The 24,177-nt window shown below is 36.4% G+C and overlaps 1 pseudogene; it reads right to left on the bottom strand.

Annotated features, from left to right (window-relative positions):
- Positions 1–15,674: 15,674 nt before the first annotated feature.
- On the bottom strand, positions 15,675–15,783 carry LOC132501222 (U5 spliceosomal RNA; annotated as a pseudogene).
- Between the last annotated feature and the right edge of the window lie 8,394 nt (positions 15,784–24,177).

The following is a 24,177-nucleotide window of genomic DNA, read 5'->3' as shown; positions in this document are numbered from 1 at the left end:
ATATAGTCCCTGTCTGTAATGGAATGTGATTAAAAACTCCTAGGAGGAAGTGAACAAATGTATAAACAGGCAAAGATGCTAAGTTTAGCACAAGATTCCAAATAGGTGTGATAGTAAGTGCAGCTTTAAGATCCCATTTCCTAACTGGTTGATAGTAAACTATACTCCAACATAAGGAAACAGTATAAAGTGACCTGCAAGCAGAGGAAACTTCTTTGAAATTAGTTCCAGGTGGGGTGGTCTGAGGGTCTTTACTGAAAGCCATAGACTACCTCCAGCTCAGTGTCCTCTAATACTGAGGCTAGGAGTGGGACCTACCAATAAAATGCTATCTTTTGTCATGTTACAGAATTGGAAAAAAATATTTCACAGTGCAATCAAATTAGAATGTAGAATAAGTTTTTAATACAATGAAGACGTTTTTGTAAAGGTTCTACCTCTATGAATTTCATTTTGAGTTGATTCATATATAAATTCTAAGACTTTTTGTCTGAGGAGATACTGACTGATATGGAAATGACTACATTTCCAACAACCACCAAATAGCTCAGAATTTCCCCCACACTGGGGTGTTCTGAGAATGGTTTTCAGTAACCAACATTTTTTTCCCCAAGAGCAATGTTGAGCACATAGTCGAGACTCAAAAATAATAGTTGATTTGAAGTAACTTAAAAGCTTTCCTCTTTGTTAGAAATAAAAGAATGACATTTCTCCAAAGAAGACATACAGATGGCCAACAGACACATGAAAAGATGCTCAACATCACTAATTATTAGAGAAATGCAAATCAAAACCACAATGAGGTATCACCTCGCATCGGTCAGAACAGCCATCATCAAAAAGTCTACAAACAATAAATGCTGGAGAGGGTATGGAGAAAAGGGAACCCTCTTGCACTGTTGGTGGGAATGTAAATTGATACAGCCACTAAGGAAAACTCTAATTTGAAAAAACACATGCACCCCAATGTTCATAGCAGCACTATTTACAATAGGCAAAACATGGAAACAACCCAAGTGCCCATCAATAGATGGCTGGTTTAAGAAGATATGGAATATTACCCACTGAAAAGAATGAAATATTACCATTTACAGCAACATGGATGGGCCTAGAGAATATCATACTAAGTGAAGTAAGTCAGACTGAGAAGGACAAATATCATATGATATCACTTACATGTGGAATCTAAAAAATAATATAAATGAATCTTTATACAAAACAGAAATAGACTCACAGACCTATAAAACACACTTATGGTTACCAAAGGGGAAAGGAAAGGGGAGGAGGGATATATTAGGATTATAGGATTAATAGATACAAAGTACTATCCATAAAATAGATAAGCAACAAGGATTTACTATATAGCACAGGGAACTATATTCAATATCTTATAATAACCTATAATGGAAAATAATCTGAAAATATATATATATTACTGAATCACTGCTGTATACCTGAAACTAATGCAATATTATAAATCAAATATACTTCAACTTTAAAAACATGAACATTTGACTAACTTTTTGGTGGTTTTGTGTTTCAGTAATCTCTTAATGTATCCAGATGATTAGAGAATGAAATATTCTGGCTTAATTAAATAGTCTATCAAAGGATTAATACTTATTTTATACATTTATAGTTTACCTAATAAAAACAATAAGAATTCAGTAGAAATGCTAACATTAAAATAATAGTCAAGTTTGACTTTTTGTTATAGTCATCAAACTTCATTGTATAACACTGTAAGCAACATATTTTGGGGATTTCTGGATGTTTGTATTCCATATAGCCCTGAGTTTCCCACAAAAAGCTGTCACTTATAATATTATGCCCATACAACCAGAAGTCAAACTGTAAACAATCCTGAATTTTTCACTTTTATTTTACATAGTAGCACATGGTGTTTAATTGTCAAAATGGGAAGTTAACATATAATGTAGAATTCTTCTTCCGATATTGAAAAGAATTTATCTTCTCCAGATGTGTAACAAACCTTTTATATGCCTTTCTGTTTTGTCAGTAACCATATAGTCATACATACCACAAATGTCAGATTTTTTTTCAAAATTCATTTGGAATAAAATAGTCTAACAGAGAAAGAGTTTAAATATAATTTAGCAGAAAGTCAAGTCAAATTATACCTAGTCAGCTTGAAACTCGGGCCAAAGCTAAGAGATTTGCACCATTATGGCAGTGGTTTGCAATAAAGATATTTTAGTGAGATAGAGCTCTCTTCTTTGTGAAGCCAGGAAATCAAGGAGTATTTATGTTATTTTGTGCAAAATATTTAGAATAAGAAATGTGGGTGCTATATTAAAGTTACTTGATAGAGTAAGGCTCCAGGAGGTACCAGATTTAAAAAATAAAATAAAAAAGTACAATTGTCATTATGTCTACTTTCAAGCTTGAGTAAATCAGAGGCAGCTGGAAACTTCATTCAACCAAGGAGTAGCTCAATGAACTATGTTGTAAAGATGTTAAACACTCTGCTTATGTTCCTATCTTACACTCAGTTAATAGCATTTGAGTTTAGCTGAATTAAATAGTGTCTGTGACTTAGCCACTAAGTAGCTCTATATCTTTGTATAGTTCCTTTTGCCTCTCTGGGGCTCTAAGATGTGACTACACTTAGTCACTGAGTTATAAAATTATAAATCTTCTTGGGACCCACAAATCATCGAAGTTGAACATGGTCTTTATTTTCTTGGGGAACAAGTATCATTTTGAGGCAATAAGGGAAATAACCTACACATTTGCCAGGCTGTACACTTGTCTCATTTATTAGTATATTGCCCAGCATAACCTTGAGGACAGGTATGTCCTCAGGAAACAATGGATTATTTGGTGCCTTGTGATTTATTTCTCTTAGCATTTAAAGAATATTGTCAGGCATGGTCTCAACAACCTAGAGGAGCTTACCTGGCTTTTGCGTCTCTACAGAGGTCACATGTCTATGTAGTTAGAACCAGTACTAATGTTATTGCTTGTGGATATGGCCCCTAGTAGTTTTAATGAGGATTATTTAATAGGTATACTAATTAGTGAATATACTGTGAGCTTACCTTTTTGAAAAAAATTCCTGGGAAGCTGTTGGGATATAACGCTGGTACAATTATCATGATATGGCAAAAATTGTGCAGGACCTCCACATGAGATCATAAGTAAACAGAGGATTTTAAAAAGTGACATTTAAGATATGAATTTTTCTCATGTGTTGTCTAATTTAGTCTTTATGATAAACCTATAAGGTAGGTATGATTATCCTCATTTTACAGGAGAGGAAAAATTGAGAGAGGTTATTGCTCATTCATTCATTTATTCAACACATATTTATTAAGTGCCTCCTCTAGGCCAGACACTGTTCTAGGTATTAGGGAAAAAGCAGTGCGGGGGTGGGGTAGTGAGGGAACAGGATTCTTGCATCCGTAGAGTTGCATTCTTGGGAGTTATGGTGGCAGCAGATACTAGCATTAAACAAGTAACAAATGCATAAACAAATAGTTTCTGATACTGTTAAGCTTATGAAGACAATACAAGGTAATGTGATAGACTGGCTTGGGGGCGGTGCACATAAGAGGGGGGATCAAGGGGCACCTCTGAAAAAGTGACGTTTGAGTTGGAATCTAATTTGTCTAAGTGGAATAACTAAGACTTAGACTTAGGACACTCCTAGTACTAAATAATCTAATAATACTATTCCTTTTAGTAACTCTTGCTATGAACACTAAAATACTAAAAGGTTTATATTAATAACAGAAAAATCCAAGAAGTCTATAAGTACCTATATCCTGCCTCCTCTTGAGATTGTTAGGGTCAAATAAAAAATGAAAGGAATGTAAAATCTATAAAGAATTATGTACACTACAGCTTTCTTCTTATTGTGTACACTTGCAGTCTGGCATGGGATGCATGCTGAGAGCAAAAAAAGAAAAAGAATGAAACATGTATGCAATTTCAGTTGAAGAAATGAGGAGTGTAGTGATGTAGCCATAAATAAAATGTGACCACATTTATTCTTTTTCTGCCCTCCAGTGTCTTGAAAAAACAGCCTTCTGGAGATAAAGATTAAAGTCATCAATAATCCACTGCCATAAAAATGATGGTTAATATTTTGGTGTATTTTTTCCTAGAGCTGTTTTCTATGCATATCTAAATAAAACTAACTTCAGATTTGAACATAGACTTTTTCTTTTTTACCTAACGTTTTATTATTAGTCTTTTCTCATGTTATTTAAATGTCGTGAAACATAATTTGTTATGGCTCCAGAACAGTTCATCAAATGGCTATACACTAATTAATGTTTTTGACCATTCCCCTATGTTGAACATATAACTTCGTTCAATTTTTTGGCATTTTAAATAATACTGAAGTGATCCTTATACTTATTTCTATGTATGTTTGCTTGCCTCACAATGTCCTTTGGATAGATTTCTAGAGTGAAAGCACTGTCAAAAATAGGAAATTTCATTCACAAAATTGCTGGGAAAAAGTTGCTGGGTAGTTTCAGGCTGTCTTGCAAAGCCACGTTTGACATCCTATTTCACCCTGCACTACTCTGAGTAATCGACTTACAAGTGAAAGTCCTGACTTACAGATGAAAGTCCCTGTGGGAGCCAATGGTCTAAACTTATCAAGTCTGATAGTTATTTATCCGGTATTCTGTTAATAAAAACTTTATTTTGACCAAAATTTGAGTCCATGTCCAATGATAATTGATATTCACAGAATAATTCTGAGACACTGCAAATTCTTAATCACCAAAAATGAAAAACTTATGTTCAGTAGAGTTTTGTATTATGCATTTATAAAATTATATATTACTTATTTAGAATTGTATGTACAATTTTCTAACTCTTAAAAAAAACAGTTCCTTTATGTCTATATGGTAGCTTTTGATTACTCATAATTATCAGTGGATCACAACAGAGTTTATTACATATTATAATGCAGTTTGTTCCTACTTAATTAAGTAGAATAGGAGTATTAGATGAGACATACCCTCAGTCTGTGCTATTTTACTTTCCCCAAATAAGCTTTTCTAAATTTTATTTAAAACATTCTTTATTTATACTGAAGTCTGTCAGAATAGCCATGAAGCCTGTCAGATGGCCTTAAGGGATTAGCAAATTATAATTTAGCTGAAAAATGACAATTTTAGCAGGTCAGTGTTCCCCTCTGGAGGCTAAAAAATATGCATCAACTACACCAAGAAGAGGGATGTTTATTTGAAACTTATCCAAACAATCTGAAACCCCTAGATGGAAATCTTGAAGAAAAGGGATTTTCCACAGATTTCTAACTTTCCTCTTTCTCACTTTTTGATATTCAAGAAACAGAATCAAATAGCCCATCTGGCTTTGTTGCCTGAGGTGGAAGGGAAAGGGAAAGAAAGAGACAGGGAAGCTCTATCAGAATTTGAATTTAGCTGAAACTTATATCCAAGAAAGAAAGAAAAGAATATTGTACCTTAAATGAGGTATATTTGGAATCATTTGTGATGTATAAGGAAATTTAAATTCATGAAATTGAACTTTAAACTACATAAACAATGCAATAAAAGCAAGCATAGATTACCCAGTGTTACCTTCATCCTTTATCCATTTGCATGAGGCGATGGTAAATGTATATTATTTCACTCAATGAGCTTATCTCCAAGTGTAGCTGTGGGAGAAATGATTTCCTTTAAAAGAGCCTATTGTATAGTCAAGATTTCTCTCAGAGTTCAAATTGAACAGAAGCTCAGTTCTTATTAAGGTAGGACATATCATGCAACGGAATAACTACTGAAATGGGATTTGGAATAGTAGTTTTCTGCTTATTGACTTGGGACTTTAGGAAAGTCAAATCACATTTCTGGACCCATTATTTCCCTTGCTCTAAAATGATAGGATTGGAATGATAATTTATCTTTTAGATCACTTCTATTACCTACCCCTTAAAAAAATGAAAGCCCTAAAATTATAGGTACCTGGTGCATCTTTTTGTCTATTTCATTGTTCTATTGTTCTGCTTTCTCTCTCCTTCCCCATATTTTTTTAATTTATAATTTCTTATATGTTTGATTGTTCTATTAGAGGTATAAAAATAAACTTGTGAGTCCTTTTGTCCCTATTAATTTCCAATGTACTTGAGAGTAAAGATAGTCTTTTGTTTCTTTTGTGCCTTCACATAATGTCTAATTGTTTTTCTGTGCACAGAGGAGTTCCTAGCTCTTTTTAAACTGACCAAAGTCTTTACAAACTCCCCATGGAACGTTGTAAATAGAATAAACAGATTCATATGTTAGACAGTTGAATCTCCATTGTTTTGTTTGTATGTGTGTGAGCTCCTGAGGCTATATATCCAGATTCTAAATCTTAGAATCAGGGTCCTTATCCTCTGCTTCTTAGAGTTTTTCCATCAAGCTCAACAAACCACCCCTTTCAGATTTCCATCGTGAGCTGGGAGAAGTAATCATAGTTAAAAAAAAAAAAAGATGTAAATATGATCTCACTGGGCACTTAGAGCCAACAGCATCAAGAACTGGTTTCCTTAAGAAAGCTGTCCCTCGGGTCCCTGAAGAAGGACAGAGCTGTGATTAACCACACTTGCCACTAGAGGTCAGTGCTGACCATTCACAGAGATAGTGAAGCCAATGCGATGGCCTCAGGACTCTTACTAAAGTTCAGTTAGAAGAGTATCTGAAGTCTCTTTGCGCCATTGGTTGAGATTAAATGGTGGGTCCACTGTGAATTGTGTATTATGTGCAGGCCTTATTAGATATAATTTGAACTTGGCTGATGATTATATTCTAGAATATTATTTAGGATTACTTCTCATTCCTGGATACAAATCAACTGTTTTAGAAACTTTAACAAATTCCTGCTTTGTGGGATATCTCAGTATGCTCTACGTTTCCCTACTTTCTCCTTTTTAAGAGCGTTATAGTAAGTATCAATCTAGAAGTAAATATAGGGTATATGTAGAGGGCAGGGTGATGGTATTTGAGGTACTTTGATAAGGTTCTTGTATTCCCACACAACTTGAAATTCTTCTCCACTTTTCCAGCATGGAGGCTTGTCATTCTATCATTAGGCATTAGTCCTTTTGAACCAAACCACTTTCCTGCAGCTTCCCCTACTATAAATGTTTGTTATTTGTATGTCATATGACAGGAACTGTACCTTGATCTTGAGCTTCAAGAATTCACTTGTCAAGTATTACCTGAAAGAGGTAATGTTAGGACATGGTTTCTAGCTTATATTTACTTGACAAAGGTTATTTGGCTTTTTTATTGTATCTCTATGACTATTTATCTATGATCAGCTTTTGTTATAAAAGAAGGAAGAACTAACCTACTATAAATAAGTATTTCTTGTGTATATTATTGCATTTAATACTCATAGCAACTCCTGAAGTAGGGATTGATTTTTGTCTCCATTTTACAGATGAGGAGATTGAAGTTCAGAGTTGAAATAACTTGCTCAAGACCACACAGCTTATAAGAGAAAGGGCCAGGATTTGAACCCAGGTTTTCTTTTCTCCAAAGCCCATCTGTTTTCCTAAGTATCAGATTGCCTAATGTGGTATACATAATAAAATTACTGTCTGCCATTCCCTATCCCTCTGATGTCTCTATTCCATGCTGGTTACCACTGCATCAAGTATCTTCAGGAGTTGATGATTTCTGTTTACTATTCTAGCGTGCTATTCCAATGAGAACATGTCCTGACTCCAGTACATTTGTTAACGTAGTTTAATGTCAATTACAGATGGTCTCTCCTTGAGTCAAGGTATTTGATCATTGTAGTGCCTCTCCAAGTCTCCTTATAGTTCTTGAAACTCTAAAAGCCAAAGGGCTCTAGTAGACAGCTTGGGCTGCCATAATAACATACAATACACTATATATATGGACATATATGCACTACCAAATGTAAAATAGATAGCTAGTGGGAAGCAGTGGCATAGCACAGAGAGATCAGCTCGGTGCTTTGTGACCAGCTAGAAGGGTGGGATAGAGAGGGTGGGAGGGAGGGAGACGCAAGAGGGAAGAGATATGGGGATATATGTATATGTATAACTGATTCACTTTGTTATAAAGCAGAAACTAACACACCATTGTAAAACAATTATACTCCAATAAAAATGTTAAAAAAAATACAATACCCTAGGTAGTTAAACAATAGGAATTTTATTTCTCACAGTCCTGGAGACTGGGAACCAATTTGGTTCCCCAGTGAGGGCTCTCTTCCTGACTTTCAGATGGCCACCTTCTACCTGTGACCTTATGTGGTGGAGCTAGATGAAACAACCTCTCTGGTGTCTCTTTTTATAAGGGCACCAATAGCATTATGAGGGCCTCATTCTTATGAACTCATCTAAACCTAATTACTTTCCAAAGGTCCCATCTCTGCATATCATCACACTGGGGGTTAGGACTTTACCATATGAACTTGTGGGGGGGATACAATGCAGTCCATAGCAACCCTGAATATTAAATGCCAGCTATTTTTCCTATCCTAAGTATAAGGAGGAAAATTTTGGAAGGGGAAATGTCGGGCAAGCATTTTACTTTTGTTTTCATACTCGGTAATTTGGTGAAAATGATAGCCCACCACTATTTGGTGGAAATAGTAGTGATGTAGTAATTCTACTCCAATAGTAACTGAGCTTCTTGACTGAGTTTCTTGAGAACTGTGCTGTTCATTTATATATGACTAACAGCTACATGATAATTGGCACATGCGTTTTGAATGAAAAAGGGATCCCCTAAGGAACAATACCTCCAAACCTGCCTTTCTGCTGTGGTTTAGAGCTGTGAGGATTATGCATAGCCTTCTTGGAGTTCTCAATTTTCCATATTTTAAAAAATGGAAACCAAGTTTATTGAGGTATGTTTTGCATATAGTAAAATTCACCTTCTTAAATGTATAGTTCGATGGGTTTACATAGTATAATGTAATTATACTATGTAAATGTAATGTAATATAATGTAAGTATACATTAGTATATACTCTATCACTACCATAGGAAAAAATAGAGTATTTTCAATCATCCCTAAAAGGTCCCTTGTGCCCTTTTGTAGTCAGTCCCTTTCTTCCATAACTAGCCCCCAACAACACTAATCTAATTCCTGAATATAGTTTTGCCTTTTCCAGAATGTCATAAAAACAGAGCTACATAGTGTTTGCCTTTTGGATCTGGCTTCTTTCTTGAGATTCCTCCATATTTTTGTATGTATCAGTAATTTACTTATTCTACCAAGTAATATTCCATTACATGGATATACCGCAGTTGGCTTATTCATTCACCAGTTAATATTTGAGTTCTTTCCATTTTTGACTATTTTGAATAAAGTGGTTATATATCTTTTATGGACTGACTTTTGTGTCCCACCCCCAAATTCATATGTTGTAGCCCTAACTCCACACAATGTGACTATTTGGAGATAGGGCTTGTGAGGAGGTGATAAAGATTAAATGAGTTCATACAGGTGGTGTCCTTTTATGAAGAAGAGAGTTCTCTCTCTCTGTCTCTCCCCCACTGAGCACACCAAAAGAAGAGGTCATGTGAGTACACAACAGAATGACGGCTACCAAGCCAAGAGAAGAGGTCTGAGAATGAAATCTACTTTGCCAGAACCTTAATCTTGGACATCCCAGCCTCAGGACCTGTGAGAAATAAATTTCTGTTTTTTAAGCCATCCAGTCTATGGTATTTTATTATGGCAGCCTGGGCAGACTAATACAATATCTGTGCACGGGTTTCTGTGTGGTTATATGTTTTTATGTCTTTTGTGTAAACACCTAGGAGTGAGATTTTGGGTTCATATAGTCAGTTAAGTATATTTAACTTTATAAGAAACTGCCAGTCAGTTTTCCAGAGTGGCTCTACCATTTTTCATTTCCGTCAACAGCGTGTGAGAATTTCACTTGCTCCACATAGACGCCAATACTTGGTATGGTTAGTCTTTTGAACTCAGCCATCCTAGAGAGTAGTGATATCCAATTGTGGTTATAATTTGCATTTACCTAATAAATACTAATACAGAGCATCTTTTTATGGTTATTTGCCATCTTTTCTTTGGTGAGATGTCTGTTGAAATATTCTGCTCATTTTAAAAAGTTGGATTATTATATTACTGGGCTGTAATAGTTCTGTGTATTCTAGATACAAGCTCTTTATCAAATATTTGTTTTGCAGATATTTTCTCCCAGCTTGAGTCTTCCCTTTTCTTTTTCTTGACAGTATGTTTTGAGGCACAGAAGTTTTAAATTTTAATAAATTACAAAATCAGTTTTTTTGTGTGTGTTTACTCCTTTTTGTGTCCTAAGAAATCTTCACCTAATCCAAGTTCACAAAGATTTTTTTTCTCTTGTGATTGACTTAGAAACTTTATAGTTTTAGGGCTTCCCTGGTGGCACAGTGGTTGAGAGTCTGCCTGCTGATGCAGGGGACACGGGTTTGTGCCCTGGTCTGGGAAGATCCCACATGCCGCAGAGCAGCTGGGCCCGTGAGCCATGGCCGCTGGGCCTGCACGTCTGGAGCCTGTGCTCCGCAACGGGAGAGGCTACAACAGTGAGAGGCCCGTGTACCGCAAAAAAAAAAATTTTATAGTTTTAGGTTTTACATTAGGTCTGTTAATATATCTAAGGTTAATTTTTGTGTAGGGTACTATGTAAGGTCAACACTCACTTTTTAAAATGTTAATCTCTTCTTAATTTTTAAAGAGTGAAGTGTAGAACTAGAGCTGTCCCTTTCTTGCCACATGGTGAATCAAAATTATTTTGATCATAGACTTGATGGAATTTAATTGAATATTGACTTGGAAAAATATTTCCTCTCCAGTTATTTTTTTTATATCTATAACTACATCTATACTTACATCTATGTCTTTTCTAAACCCTAGACAATCTTCACACTTCATCATTTAGGAATAAAACCTCATACAAAAAAAGAAAAAGGCAGCTATAACAAGAAGATTGAGAAGGAGTTTCATTCCAGTGTACTTTAATTCATTCCAGAATCACTGAGACTCAGAACATGCTGTGCTGTGGGTGAAAAGGCTTTCTAATAATCAAATGTAAGGTGCCAATGAAAGTGTCTCAGTTGGAGTCCCTTGGATTTAAGTGCTTTCAGTAGGAGAGCATAAAAAATGACTTTCAGTAGGGTGCCTGATAAGTTGTTAGAATCTGTAATACATGCTGAGATTACTTCAATACATGCTGTAAAAATAAACTATTAAATAGAAGACAATATGACAGAGGAAAAAAACTTTTTCAATAGTTACCATGACATTGGGGAGTTTTTTTGTTTTGTTTTGTTTTGTTTTGTTTTTATTGTGAATTAAGTACTTAGAGACAGGAAACAAAGGGCAGGAATAAATAAGCACTTCTCTAAGTGGAGAATGATAGTGGGGACATTCTCTAGCAATTGCTTTTTAACTTTGGTTTATTATTATTAACATTTTAGCAAATTGTCTGAATAATAAAATCTCTACTGAAGTTAATATCAATATAAGAGATGTTAGGCTCATGGAAATAAACTTACAGATAAATTCTCAATTATGTGAATGTAAAAAACCTGACAGATGAGGTTTAATGTGTATGTACAGGTAACAGGTCTATTTAAAGGGGAAAAGTGTAGAACTGATGGCTTCAAGGTATTGGTTATAACCTAGGAAAGCAACCTAGAAATGATTGTAGTCTGCTCCCCAAGGCACCAGCCCAGTGGCCTGCCTCATGAAGAAAATTGGAAACAAATCAGAAAGTGTCATCTTACAATTGTCTAAGAACTGGAATACTATAAATTCTCCAGGTCACCACTCCTCAGACAAAATAGAGCTGGATGAGTCCCAGAGAACAATAAGTAAAATGATCAAGGGGTTTCTATATGACTATCGATTCAAGAAATTCGGATGGTTTAGGCTAGAAACATGAAAGCAAAGAGGGAATATGATCAAAGCCTTAAAGTTGTCAAGTCTGCTAGGTAGAACACAGGCTTGTTCACAAAATCACAGAATATAGAACTAAAAAACCCTGGTGCTTGACATACTGTATGTAATATAGCTTTTTAAACTATTATTTTATAGATAAAACAGTACATTTAGTGAGTGCAATTTCCTTAATGGTGAGTTAGGTCCGAACGAATGAGTAGTTTCTGGGAGTATGATTATTGTTGTTGGTAGAGCCACAAAGCAAAGAATGTTTAAGTAATATTTCTGACCTTTAAGAAATTAAATTTATTACTTTTTCCCTGTAAAACCGTAATGTGTATTCATTATAGAACTTTAAAAATATGGATTAAAAAAAATAAGTACCCGGGCTTCCCTGGTGGCGCAGTGGTTGAGAGTCCGCCTGCTGATGCAGTGGACGTGAGTTCGTGCCCCGGTCTGGGAAGATCCCGCGTACCGCGGAGCGGCTGGGCCCATGAGCCATGGCCGCTGAGCCTGCGCGTCCGGAGCCTGTGCTCCGCAGCGGGAGAGGCCGCAACAGTGAGGGGCCCGCGTACCGGAAAAAAAAAAAAAAGTACCCACACTCTCACTGAGAAATACAAAGAAAATGTAACACTTTAATCTATTTCTCCCATGCATTTCTTTTGTATCTCTGTTCATACTTTATGTACAATTTTTAATGGAATATTATAAAAATTTCCTATTATTTTAATATATTTTTGTGCCCATAACCTTAATTTCATGGGCATACTATAACTCACATAATCATTCCTCTATTTCTCAGCATCTGGGGTCTTGCCAAACCAAATAACTTTTCTAGAGTGACATTTAGACAGTGATGATTATTCAAAAATAATCCCTTAAAGAGATGTCAAAAGCAGATCAGGAGAGTGGAGAATTAGAGGATGTTAGATTTTTGCAAGGTGCCTTAAAAACCTATATTGTGTCAATTATTAACTATAGACTAAATATGCCGAAGAGATTTGTAATACGATTTTTAATTTTATTTGCATGCTACTGGAATTAATAAAATAGAAACTCATTTTAAAGTGACATGGAACGCAGAGTAGCTTTCTCTTATGCATTGTGTCAAAAGTACAATCACTAACATGAGAGGAGTTCATAATGTTCTTAATTAAAAAGAGATTTTCATGCTTATAAAGATTAGGTAAAATTGCTCCGTAGTTATCTTTTGAGTGTGAATACCAGAGCTAGTGGTACTTTTACTAACAATTTTATTGAAAGCTGTCAGTATGATTGCTTCAGTATGGTTTGAGACAATTTATTTTCTCTTAACGTACATTATTTGAAGAAGCTAAAAAAAGGAAAATAAACAAATTTACCAATCCAGCGAATGCTTTTCTTTGGAGAAATATGAAAATCAATAACACAGTATCTTTCCTCAATATAATTATTATATAACTAGAGAATCAAAATATACAGAAAAACATAAGTAAGATTTCTATAATAAATGTAACAGAAAGAGAAAAGAGAAACTCGAAAACTTCATGGAGGTTGTGGGATTTAAGTTGCATGTTGAAGGATGGGTACAACTCATGTAGGTAAATAGGAAGATTGTAAGTCTTCTTTTGGGAGGGTAGGTAACGAAATGCATGGTGGCAGTAATGCCATGACATAACTAGGGGTATTAAAAAATTACTTTGACTGGAGTGGGGAAATTAATTCTGGGAGGTAGTAGAAAATGGAGATGGAAATAGAGATGGAAGATGGATGAAAGATTTTAGACTTTATCCCCATGTATAATGGGGCCCTTTGAAGAGTTATTTAATAGTAAGATGATAAAATAAATACGATATTTGTAGATGACTAAATCTAGTAGTGATGTGTAATGGATTGGAGTGAAGAGAGACTGAACACAAGAATACCAGAAACAGTACAGAGAGATGAGGAACTAGGGAGACAAGGTCATTACACATGTGGATGAATGCACTGTTATAGCTTGTATTTCCCAACAAGACTAGGTCCACCCAGGAACCCCATTCTGTTATGGGTGTGATTTGCCTTATCTACCTTTTTAGAACACCAGTAAAGTCACTGGGATTTCTCACAGCATTATAGTCCCAGGGTAGTCAAACTTCTTTCATGGTGTCTGTCTTCTCCCAGTGTGAGTTTTCTAAGAAAACCAGGCAGAATCTGCAAGTTTCCTATGATCTAGCCTGAAAAGTCATGAAGCATCATTTCTGCCATATGCATTTAGTCAAAAGTGAGTCACAGGGCTAGCCAAGATTCAAAGGGCGGGGGGTACTTCGCTGGAGCATGGATACTGAAATTCAGCCAGAGACTCATCACCAGTTCCTTGATGAGGGTCCAGTCCCTCCCTGTTGCCTGGGCATGATTCTGTACCAGTCAGTGATCAATAAGGGAAGTGGAACCACTGTGAGTTGTTATAGGACTAGGGGATTTATTACAGGGAGTAGACATTATGCAGTTGTGGCAGCTGGTGAATACATTTCTGTAAGGCTGCTGCCCCTCTGTCTGGTGGTGGTCTGAAGTTGTGGTCAGCTGTTAGAAAGAAAAGCTGGACCCAAAGCAAAGGATGAAAAAAATAGAATGTGAGAGGACATACTGGACCCATGAGGACAAACTTCTGTCTCTCATTTTCTCCAACCTTGACAATGCAGGTCCTTTATAGAAGTAGTGAGAGACAGCCTCTGAGAAGCAGAATGAGAGCCAGTAGGAGCTGTTGGAGCTATAGGTGCCGTTGCTGGCCCTTCCCAGCAAGCCGAGCCAGCAGATTAGTGATGGAGTTCACAACCTCCAGGGATACCTGGAACCCACACTGAGCTTCCCATTTGCAGCTTCACTTCAGCCTTTCAAATCTCACACAAAATTCTCTTTTGGCCATGTCTACACCAGAAACATACAGGGAAGGGATTCTGGGAAACGTAGTTGTAGCTTAGTTATGTTAACATTAGTACAAATGTCCATAAAGTTCTTCTTTCCTCCAATAATGCAAAACACTTCCTGCGGCTGCTGTGAATGTCTCTGCGTTGCACGGGTGGGGTGGACTTTTGAGATGTAATTGGCTTTTGGCAACAAAATTGCCTTCTTTGGAGATAGTTACCTAAGAGCGGATCTCTTCATTGTTTAGATATTTACTGATCTTTGATTGTTTCCTTTTTCTTGCAGCAACTGAGATGACACATTTTGCATAAAGTGCCTCATCAGGTAATTGATCTATTTCTACTTTTATGTAAGTTTGTATGGAAGGTATGTTTAAAGAATATTACTGTGGTTAGAGCTACACTGAGTGTTTTGGCTTAGAATGTTCTGTTATGAGGAAACAATTTGAGTACTGTTTTACTGATCAAGACCTAGCTGCAAGGGTCTTTTAATTCCTAGTACTGTTATAACAGCTCTCTCTAAGCAAGAAAAAGTTAGGTGAATCAATAATGCTTAGACCCTCCCTCCTATAAGCAGATCTGAGTAGGAAATGAGCCAATGAGAAGTAAGCTCAGCATTTTAAAAAATATTCATTCATTTATTTATTTATTTAGGCTGCTCTGGGTCTTAGTTGCCACATGTGGGCTTCTTTAGTTGCAGCATGCATGCGGGATCCCATTCACTTGCAACCGGGCACCCTATTTGTACACAGATTCCCAGAAAATCCTACTTGCTTTAATATACACACATATGTTAAATAAGTAGCAAAAACTAGCAAGTAGCTTCACTGTTAGAAGCAAAAAACACAATAATTCTTTCATTTGGACATCAGTAAGTAGTCTTGCCAGGGCAAGGCCTCAAAAAATTGCTATGAGACTCAGAGTTGTTTGTCCCCATGGAAGTCTTTAGTAAAAGGCGAAAGATTTATTCAATCTGAAGAGAATTTGATATGACAGGAGGAGATGGAGCAGTGAGGAACAGGCCCTGACAGGCGTGCAAGGGGCCTGTGCCTTGGTTCCAAGGCAGAGTGGATGCAGTTGGTATACCATGACCCTTTTATTTGAATGTTAACGATGCAGAAATCCAACCTGACCTCTGAATTGTCACTAGACCAGAGCCTCAGCATCAGGGCTATCCAATCATGGTCCCTAAAGTGTCTTCTTCATGGTATCTGCTATAGGAGAAGACAGCTGGGACAAAGGTTGAGAAAATGGGGGGAGAACAATAGTGTCACTTTTTAGTTTGTCTGCAGAACCCATTTCGCTTTTTTAAAGTATCTGCTGTTGAGTGCTCACTTTGCTCTGTCCTTCTGCATGGTTAGGAGGACTCAGATAAGCTTTTCCCCGTCCTTAATTTCTCTAGCTAGCTCAGAGGTATTTGGAACAAGATGACACTGAGAGCCCTTATTACTGAGTTTTGATCTGTTACTCTGAGAGGACCTTACGGATTTCAATTGTTACTGTGAGAGAATGTTCTGGATTCAATTGTTACTCTGAGAGAACATTCCAGGTTTGAACACTGGAAGCTTTCTTCAGAACTGTGTTGATTTTCGTTATGATGTCACCATTCTTTCATTAAGAAAAACATAGAATAATGAGAAAACGTGGCATAATAGAAAACACACAGGAAATTGAGTCTTGGCTCCTAATAGCTTTATGACTTTTACTGATTCTGGGGCTTGGTTTCCTTATGTGTAAAGCCAGTTGCACTAATTATCGCTGTGGAAGTAGATTCGGTGAGAAGGTGAAAATTATCTAAAAGAAATATGGTCCAAAAATGTGGTTTATTCCTTCCAAGCGTACTTGTGTTTTACCTCTGTCTGGTGCTCTGCTGGTTGAGAATCAGCATGGTCTGAAAAATAATTGCTTTCCTCTTCAACACTCTACAGCTTCCCATATTCATTCATCTCTTGAACCTAACACTATCAATATGTGTATCACTGCCCCTTATCTCCACTTACCTGATTCTACTAGTGGGGAAGAAGAAAACTGAATGGCAAAAATAAAATTATAAAGTCATGTGGAGAATTGTAATGTTGGTGACATTCTAAAATTCTAGGGATGATTATATACCTTTTTAGTCTTCTCTTTAAAACATTTCCAAACTTACTTCCAATGGAAAAAAATAATTGGAGAATATACATCGAGTGGATATATAAATGGCTTATAAAAGTTACCACAGGTGAAAATCATCCTTTCTGAATGCAATGTAACCATCCTTCCTAAAGGCAATTAAAGCTATTTTACTTTTTTGTGATTTCAGGAGTTTTCAAATGATCCTGTATATATCAGATTCTTTTTTTTTTCTTTTGGGCCTGGAATCTTTAAAAGATTAAAACTTAGGAAGATTATTTTAGTAAACGTAGAGCCAAGGCTGTGCATTTCACGAAGCATCTTTGCACTGTGAATAAACCCAATTCTTTATGGATCTTTATGGATTTTGTGAGCAGGGAACACTGTTGGTTTAAGTTTGGAAAGGTTAATGAGGGGAAGGAAAGTGAGGTTATTCAATTAATTATTATTTCCTGTCCCTCAACTTTAAATTTTTAGTGATTACAAAGAAAACTCAGTCCTAAATAGAAAAAAAAATCAATCCATACTAAAATAACATTTCTATTGGTTTTTGATATGACATAGTGACACATGGATAATTACTTAGAAATAGCAAAGTAATTTTCAGCTCTTTTATGTTGGCTTCTCTATAACCAAAACACCCAATTTTTTGCTCAGTTAGGTAGATCCCTCCTTAACCAAAAAAGTTTCTGTCAGATTCAAAACCAAAATGGAAAGTAAGAGAGGATGATCAAATTCATTTCTATTTGGCAGACACTTAAAACTGACTTTCTTCTAGGCCTTAATCTTTTTTTCCATTTCACATCTTGGCATCTCAACACTTTGCTATCTAAAAACAAGACACATTCCTTCCTTTCCCAGAGTACTAGAGTGCTTGCTCCAGAAACAAAAACCAAGTAAGTGCTTCCAAATGCTTAGCTCCTCTTTCCCGTACTTGTTAAAACTTTCAGCTGGGATGCCAGTCTGACTCCAGGCCACAAGAGTAGTTGGGCCAGTCACGGAGAACTATGTCAGCACTGGCATGCATTCTCAGGAAGGCCATGTGTGGCCTGATGCTGACACAGGTGGGCCTCCAGATAGCCTCTTTCTTCATGACCATGGCTACATCTTAACTGTTCCCACCCAGTGTAAATCACAGTTGGGGCCTTGTGCTAATTCTGTGTGCCTGTGAAAATGTCTTATTTACCTTGAAACTATGTACGTAGGATCTTTCAGGGTTGAAAATTATTTTCGCTACTGGTTGAGAACTTTCTTCTTTCAGTGTTGAACCTAATTCTTGCATCCAATTCTCAAATAATCAGATGACAGTTTTATAAAATGGGGATTCGTTTTGGCAAAACTGTAAGCTCAACATTGAAATGCAGCTGGTTTTGCTTCTTACAGTCTAGTTTATCTCCAGAACTTAGCTGATGCTCCAGAAGTTAAAATAGATGTGAATTAGCAGCAGAACGTGTAGCGTCAGACTTCGCTTTGTCTGATACTAACTGAATTAGTGAATAATTATGTTTAGAAAGTGATTTGAGCAGCTTTGATGATCATGAAGTATCTATATGGGTGTTTCTCACAAGGAAAGGAGGAGTTGTAGTGATTCTAACCATCACAAAGTAACTGGGGTGGTATTTGTAAGAGAGTTTAAGATCCAATAGCATAAAATGATGATGGTGTATTAATCAGAGAATATCACCTTCAAAAAAAGGGGCCATACGTAAGCAGAATGGATAGTAACCCAAGGAAGTCAGAGTGAAATAACCTTATCTCTGTGGCTAAACTAAGGGTGGGTATCTCTAACAAATGGTGGAAATGGGACAGTGATACTGAGTGCTCACCTGCTGGCCTTTGCTCCTCATTGGGCCTCTGACACCAGTGCTGGTGTCACATTTGTGTGTCTGTGTGTGTGTGTACATGCACACATATTGGGTAGTCCCAAGAAGAAAACTAAAGCAAGAATAGATTTGGCATTAGGTAACAATTAATTCAGAAATTAGTTTTTCTGCATTGCAATCTGTTGGCTTTTTTTTTTTTTTTTTTTTTTTTTTTGCGGAATGCGGGCCTCTCACCGCTGTGGCCTCTCCCATCGCGGAGCACAGGCTCCGGACGCTCAGGCTCAGCGGCCATGGCTCACGGGCCCAGCCGCTCTGCGGCATGTGGGATCTTCCCGGACCGGGGCATGAACCGGTGTCTCCTGCATCGGCAGGCTGACTCTCAACCACTGCGCCACCAGGGAAGCCCTGTTGGCTTTTTGTATTTTAAAGTTTGCTATGTGTATGTCAGTGAGGGAGTTGGCAATTGGAAATGGACGTCTGAGTAGGGGAAGGGGGAAGTGGTCCATAAGGACTTCTAGGAGGAAATGATTCTTGAGTTGAATCTTGAAATATTATGAGGATTAAATCTGGTTAATATGGGAAGGAAGAATATTTTAGGTTGAGGAAATGACATGTAAACAAATAAACACATAAAATGGTGAGTGAGAGTGATCATTTGGGCAATAGAAAATAGGTAAGGAAAGGGTATGGGGTATGACAGGGAATAATATAAGATGGAGACAGAAGTCAGATGATGCAAACCCATGAGTGGTGTGCTCCAGCAAGCTGAATTTTATCCCGAAAGAATGGGGAACCATTTAAGCAGAAGGACATAGTCATACCCTGATATGACTTTGGTAGAAGTGTGGAAGATTGATTAGAGAGTATCAAGTTGGAATTAGATAAGTTATAATAATTTATGAAGGAAATGATAAGGCAACAACATTCTCCTAAACAAATGCAAAAAAATTATCAAAACTTCCCAAAGTAAATATTGGAATAGTTAATTCTCTGTGCTTTTATGTCAAAACAATATTTTGGTTTCTAACAATGATAGTTTAAATATATTCCTAATTCATTTTCATATGTGTTAGAAATGATGAGTAAATATGCTAAATAGTTATGGAATTAATACTTTGAATGCTTTTGTGATTCTTAGATGTATATGTTTTTGCATTATTATTTTCTGAAGCTTCAGAAATAAAATTTCAGTGTCATTCAACTTCATTGAAGATGCACACATATCCCAAAAGGCCTCTTTTATTCTAATTTCTCTCAGTTTTGAGTCTTTTGCTCAAGTTGAAAAAGGTAAAAATTTTCAGATTTCAAAAGAAACAAAAATTAAATAACACAAATCTAACATGTTTGTCTTCCTGTTTCCTTCAAATCTAAGAAATAGATTGATATGACTATTTAAAAACCAGATAGTATTCCAGTACCACTTAATGCTGTTAACTAAAGCTTGACATTGAAATGAAAAGGGCCCTCTTAAAAAGTGAAGTTTTTTTTTTAGTTCTTAGAAGGTATAATAATTAAATAAGACCGTTTCATATACTGTAAAGGATTGTGATTTTCTAACTGCAGTACACTTTGTTTCTTTGAAAAGTATTTACATTTGAGAAGATTTCTTTTGTTTGTTTTGTGAAAGTATTAATTCTGAAAACAGGTATGGTTATTATTTATATTTAAGAAAACCTCACACAAAAAGTAAAACTGTAGATTTTTGTTTACATTCTCAAGGAGTAGTTCTTTTTGTAAAAAAGGTGTTTGAACTGATGTCTAAATGTTAATATATTTTTAAATGCAATGGGGGCTTACAAGAATATTTCGACAACTAATAGAAGAAACAAAGTGCAAAATCATGGAATGCCTGGATAGCACATACCATTAGTCACTATCTGCTTGGCTCACGTATATATTACTTATTTTGTGAAACCACCAACATGTATGACACCAGCATATGTTTACCATATGCTTTTTTATCCTTGAGTTTGTTTCCTGAATAGTACACACTGTCCTTAACACAGAATGTATTTAAAATATGGTAAATGGGTCATCACGATAGTAATTCCAAACAAATTCTGCTAAAGGACAACAAAATATAACATTAAGAGATATAGAAGAGATATTCTTTCACCAAATGAGACCCCCATTTCCCTTAAATTATTCCTCCTATCTATGTTTTGGTATTTTCCATTGAGACACTTTGTCCTTTAAGACAGAGATTTCAGCTTAGCATTTTCCTGAAGATTTGTAGGAGATTATAAAAGACTCCAAATAGGAAATGTTTTATCCATACTACGTACTTTTTCTGATCCATTATAAACACACAGGCATATCAGGGAAAAGTGGGCCTCTGTGGGTCTCGGTCTTTTTTTTCCTGAAAACAAGCTTTTTAAATAGGGCTTCATCAAAATCAGTTGCATACAATCACCATGGAAATATTTTTGTAATTGCTTCCTGGAGGAGTGCAGAGACATTTGTAGTCATATATATAAATATATACATGTGTCAAGGTTTTCCAAATTTGGCCTCTTTTGGAACACAATACCAAAGGCCAAATCCATTAACCATGGGTAGAACAGAAATCTCTACACAGCAAAAGATCTCTGAGACCCAGCCAGTGACTTCCTAATTTTAAACTATAGCAAAGTTCAAATTTGTCCAAAATTTAACTTTCTAGGTAAACAATTTTTAGGAAAATCTTATAAAAAGACTATCAAAACCTCCCTGACTTCATGTTTAGCCTTACAGACTGAAAGCCTTGGTGAAGGAAAGGAATGAAATAACATAAGGGAAAGGGTGGGGGGGAAATAGGAGGGAACAGAGAGTAAGTAAAGAGAGAAGAGGTGAGGCTTCTCACCAGCAAAGGACTCAAGTGTCAAACTAGAGTTTATCTAACTCTGGTCAAAGGATCCAGCCAAAGGGAGACCTCAAACCAGAGGTAACTTGCTGGTAGAAGGAAGCCATAAATATGTTCTGTCTGGCACAATTTGATATTTTCAATGAAAGAACTGCCCTTTAAACTCTTCATCTGTTTCTTTTGTTGTTTGGTAAAAATTTCTCCACCTGTGTCTATACATGAAAACACAAATAACCAAGCCACACAATGGCATCTTGCCAATATATTTTATGAATTTATTTGCACTTATTTTGATTCATGAACTCATTTTATGCTTTAGGGTTTTAAAAATGTTAATATGTCCCAGGCTCCCAATTTATTTGAAAACTGAGTTTTGTGTCATAATGTCTCCAATGCTTACTTGTATGTGAACTTAATATCTTACAAATGGCATATCATTAACTTAGCAGGTGATGTAGTTTTTTGGGTATTGTGGGTTAGTTGCCCCAAGGCTGGTACTTTCCTTTATAGTTTTTCTTTTTCTTCCAGGCATTTTTCTTGATTTGAAAACTTTGTTATACTTAAATGTCCAGAGGAGACTAGGTCCTAGTAGACGTCTCTATACTCTGCAAAATTGCATTAAGGGAGTACATTTACTAATTTACAGAAGTGAGGTAGCTAAAATGGTTTTTCCTTCTGCACATCACTAAACTGATGGCAATTATTATTACTAAGGCAAAGAAGTCAATGCTCAAGCAATCACTTTGTTAATACAGACCCAAATATCCTCTCAAAGAGATAATCCACCCAGGCCATCGGGGGCCCTCTGAAGTTTTCTTCCCACTCTGGGTGGTTGTTCTATGCAGTAAATTAGATTTGAGATCAGTACATCTCTTTCCTTCAGTTCTCTAGTTAGCCTTTCCTCACTCTCTCAATCTTTTCTGACCTATATGTGCACACCTTCACAGCACTTTGGCATCTGAGACAGTTCAGATTAATGTAAATGTAGTGATTTCCTAGGTTTTATAGCTAGTCAATGGTGCAGCTGGGCTTAGACCTATGGTCAGAAAGAATTCTTTCATGTTGAAAATGTTAGAAGTCCATTCACCTTTCCTCTAGCATTGAATGTCCATTCTGGTGACCACCAACATTCAAACATGCAAGATTTTTAAAAAAACGCCATTCTCTTCTCCATCCATATCATTTTACATCATGTGACTTAAACATTTCTTAACAGGCTTCCCACTTCTTTTTTCAGGTTATTCATAAAAATGAGTATGTAGGAAAATGAGACTTTGGGCATAATTGTGTCTATTTATAGTATATCTATTGTGTGATAACTGAATTGCTTGTTTAAAATATATGGTGCTTACAGGGACCCCCTCCCTCTGGGAGAAATATTCTTCCCCCTCAAATATCAGTGTCAGCCATGTGACTAGGTTTAATAAATGGAATATGAGCAGAATGGACACATCCCGTATCTGAGCAGAGGTTTCAGAGCCGTACATCATTCTGCCATTGTCCTTTTCCTGTAGAAAAGTATTTCCCAAATTGGGGCCACTCTTTCTGCCTGGATTTGGGAATAAAGACTTGGGGCTACAGCTACCTCATAGGCAACATGCCACATGAGTGAGAAATAAACCTTGGTTGTAAGTCACTGAGGTTTGGAGGTTGGTTATCACAGCATTATAATATAGCAAATGCTGACTAACCACATATAATGCATGTCAGTGGGGCCACTGGTTTCACACACAATGGCTTTTGATACATTTCTTGTGGGTAATTTTGATACACATATATTTCTAAATTAGCTGGAATTTGTTAGAGCAGCTATTGTGCCAACAGCTAAAGTTATTCTTTTATATTGCTATTCACTGATTTTTTTTCATTTTGTATATTTTATTTAATTTTTAAATTAAATGTAATTTATTTTTTTATACAGCAGGTTCTTATTAGCCATCAATTTTATACACATCAGTGTATACATGTCAATCCCAATTGCCCAATTCATCACACCACCACCACCACCCCCGCCGCTTCCCGCCTTGGTGTCCATATGTTTGTTCTCTACATCTGTGTCTCAACTTCTGCCCTGCAAACCGGTTCATCTGTACCATTTTTCTAGGTTCCACATACATGTTTTAATATACAATATTTGTTTTTCTCTTTCAGACTTACTTCACTCTGTATGACAGTCTCTAGTTCCATCCATGTCTCAGCAAATGACCCAATTTCTTTCCTTTGTATGGCTGAGTAATATTCCATTGTATATATATACCACATCTTCTTTATCCATTTGTCTGCTGATGGGCATTTAGGTTGCTCCCATGACCTGGCTATTGTAAATAGTGCTGCATTGAACACTGTGGTGCATGTGTCTTTTTGAATTATGGTTTTCTCTGGGTATATGCCCAGTAGGGGGATTGCTGGGTCATATGGTAGTTCTATTTGTAGTTTTCAAAGGAACCTCCATACTGTTCTCCCTAGTGGCTGTATCAATTTACATTCCCACCAACAGTGCAAGAGGGTTCCCTTTTCTCCACACCCTCTACAGCATTTGTTGTTTGTAGATTTTCTGATGATGCCCATTCTAACTGGCGTGAGGTGATACCTCATTGTAGTTT

Source organism: Mesoplodon densirostris, chromosome 1 (genome assembly GCF_025265405.1).
Source record: "Mesoplodon densirostris isolate mMesDen1 chromosome 1, mMesDen1 primary haplotype, whole genome shotgun sequence".
Classification (NCBI taxonomy): Eukaryota; Metazoa; Chordata; class Mammalia; order Artiodactyla; family Ziphiidae; genus Mesoplodon; species Mesoplodon densirostris.
Note: the sequence above shows the minus strand (reverse complement) of the source record. Positions and strands in the feature narration are given on the sequence as shown.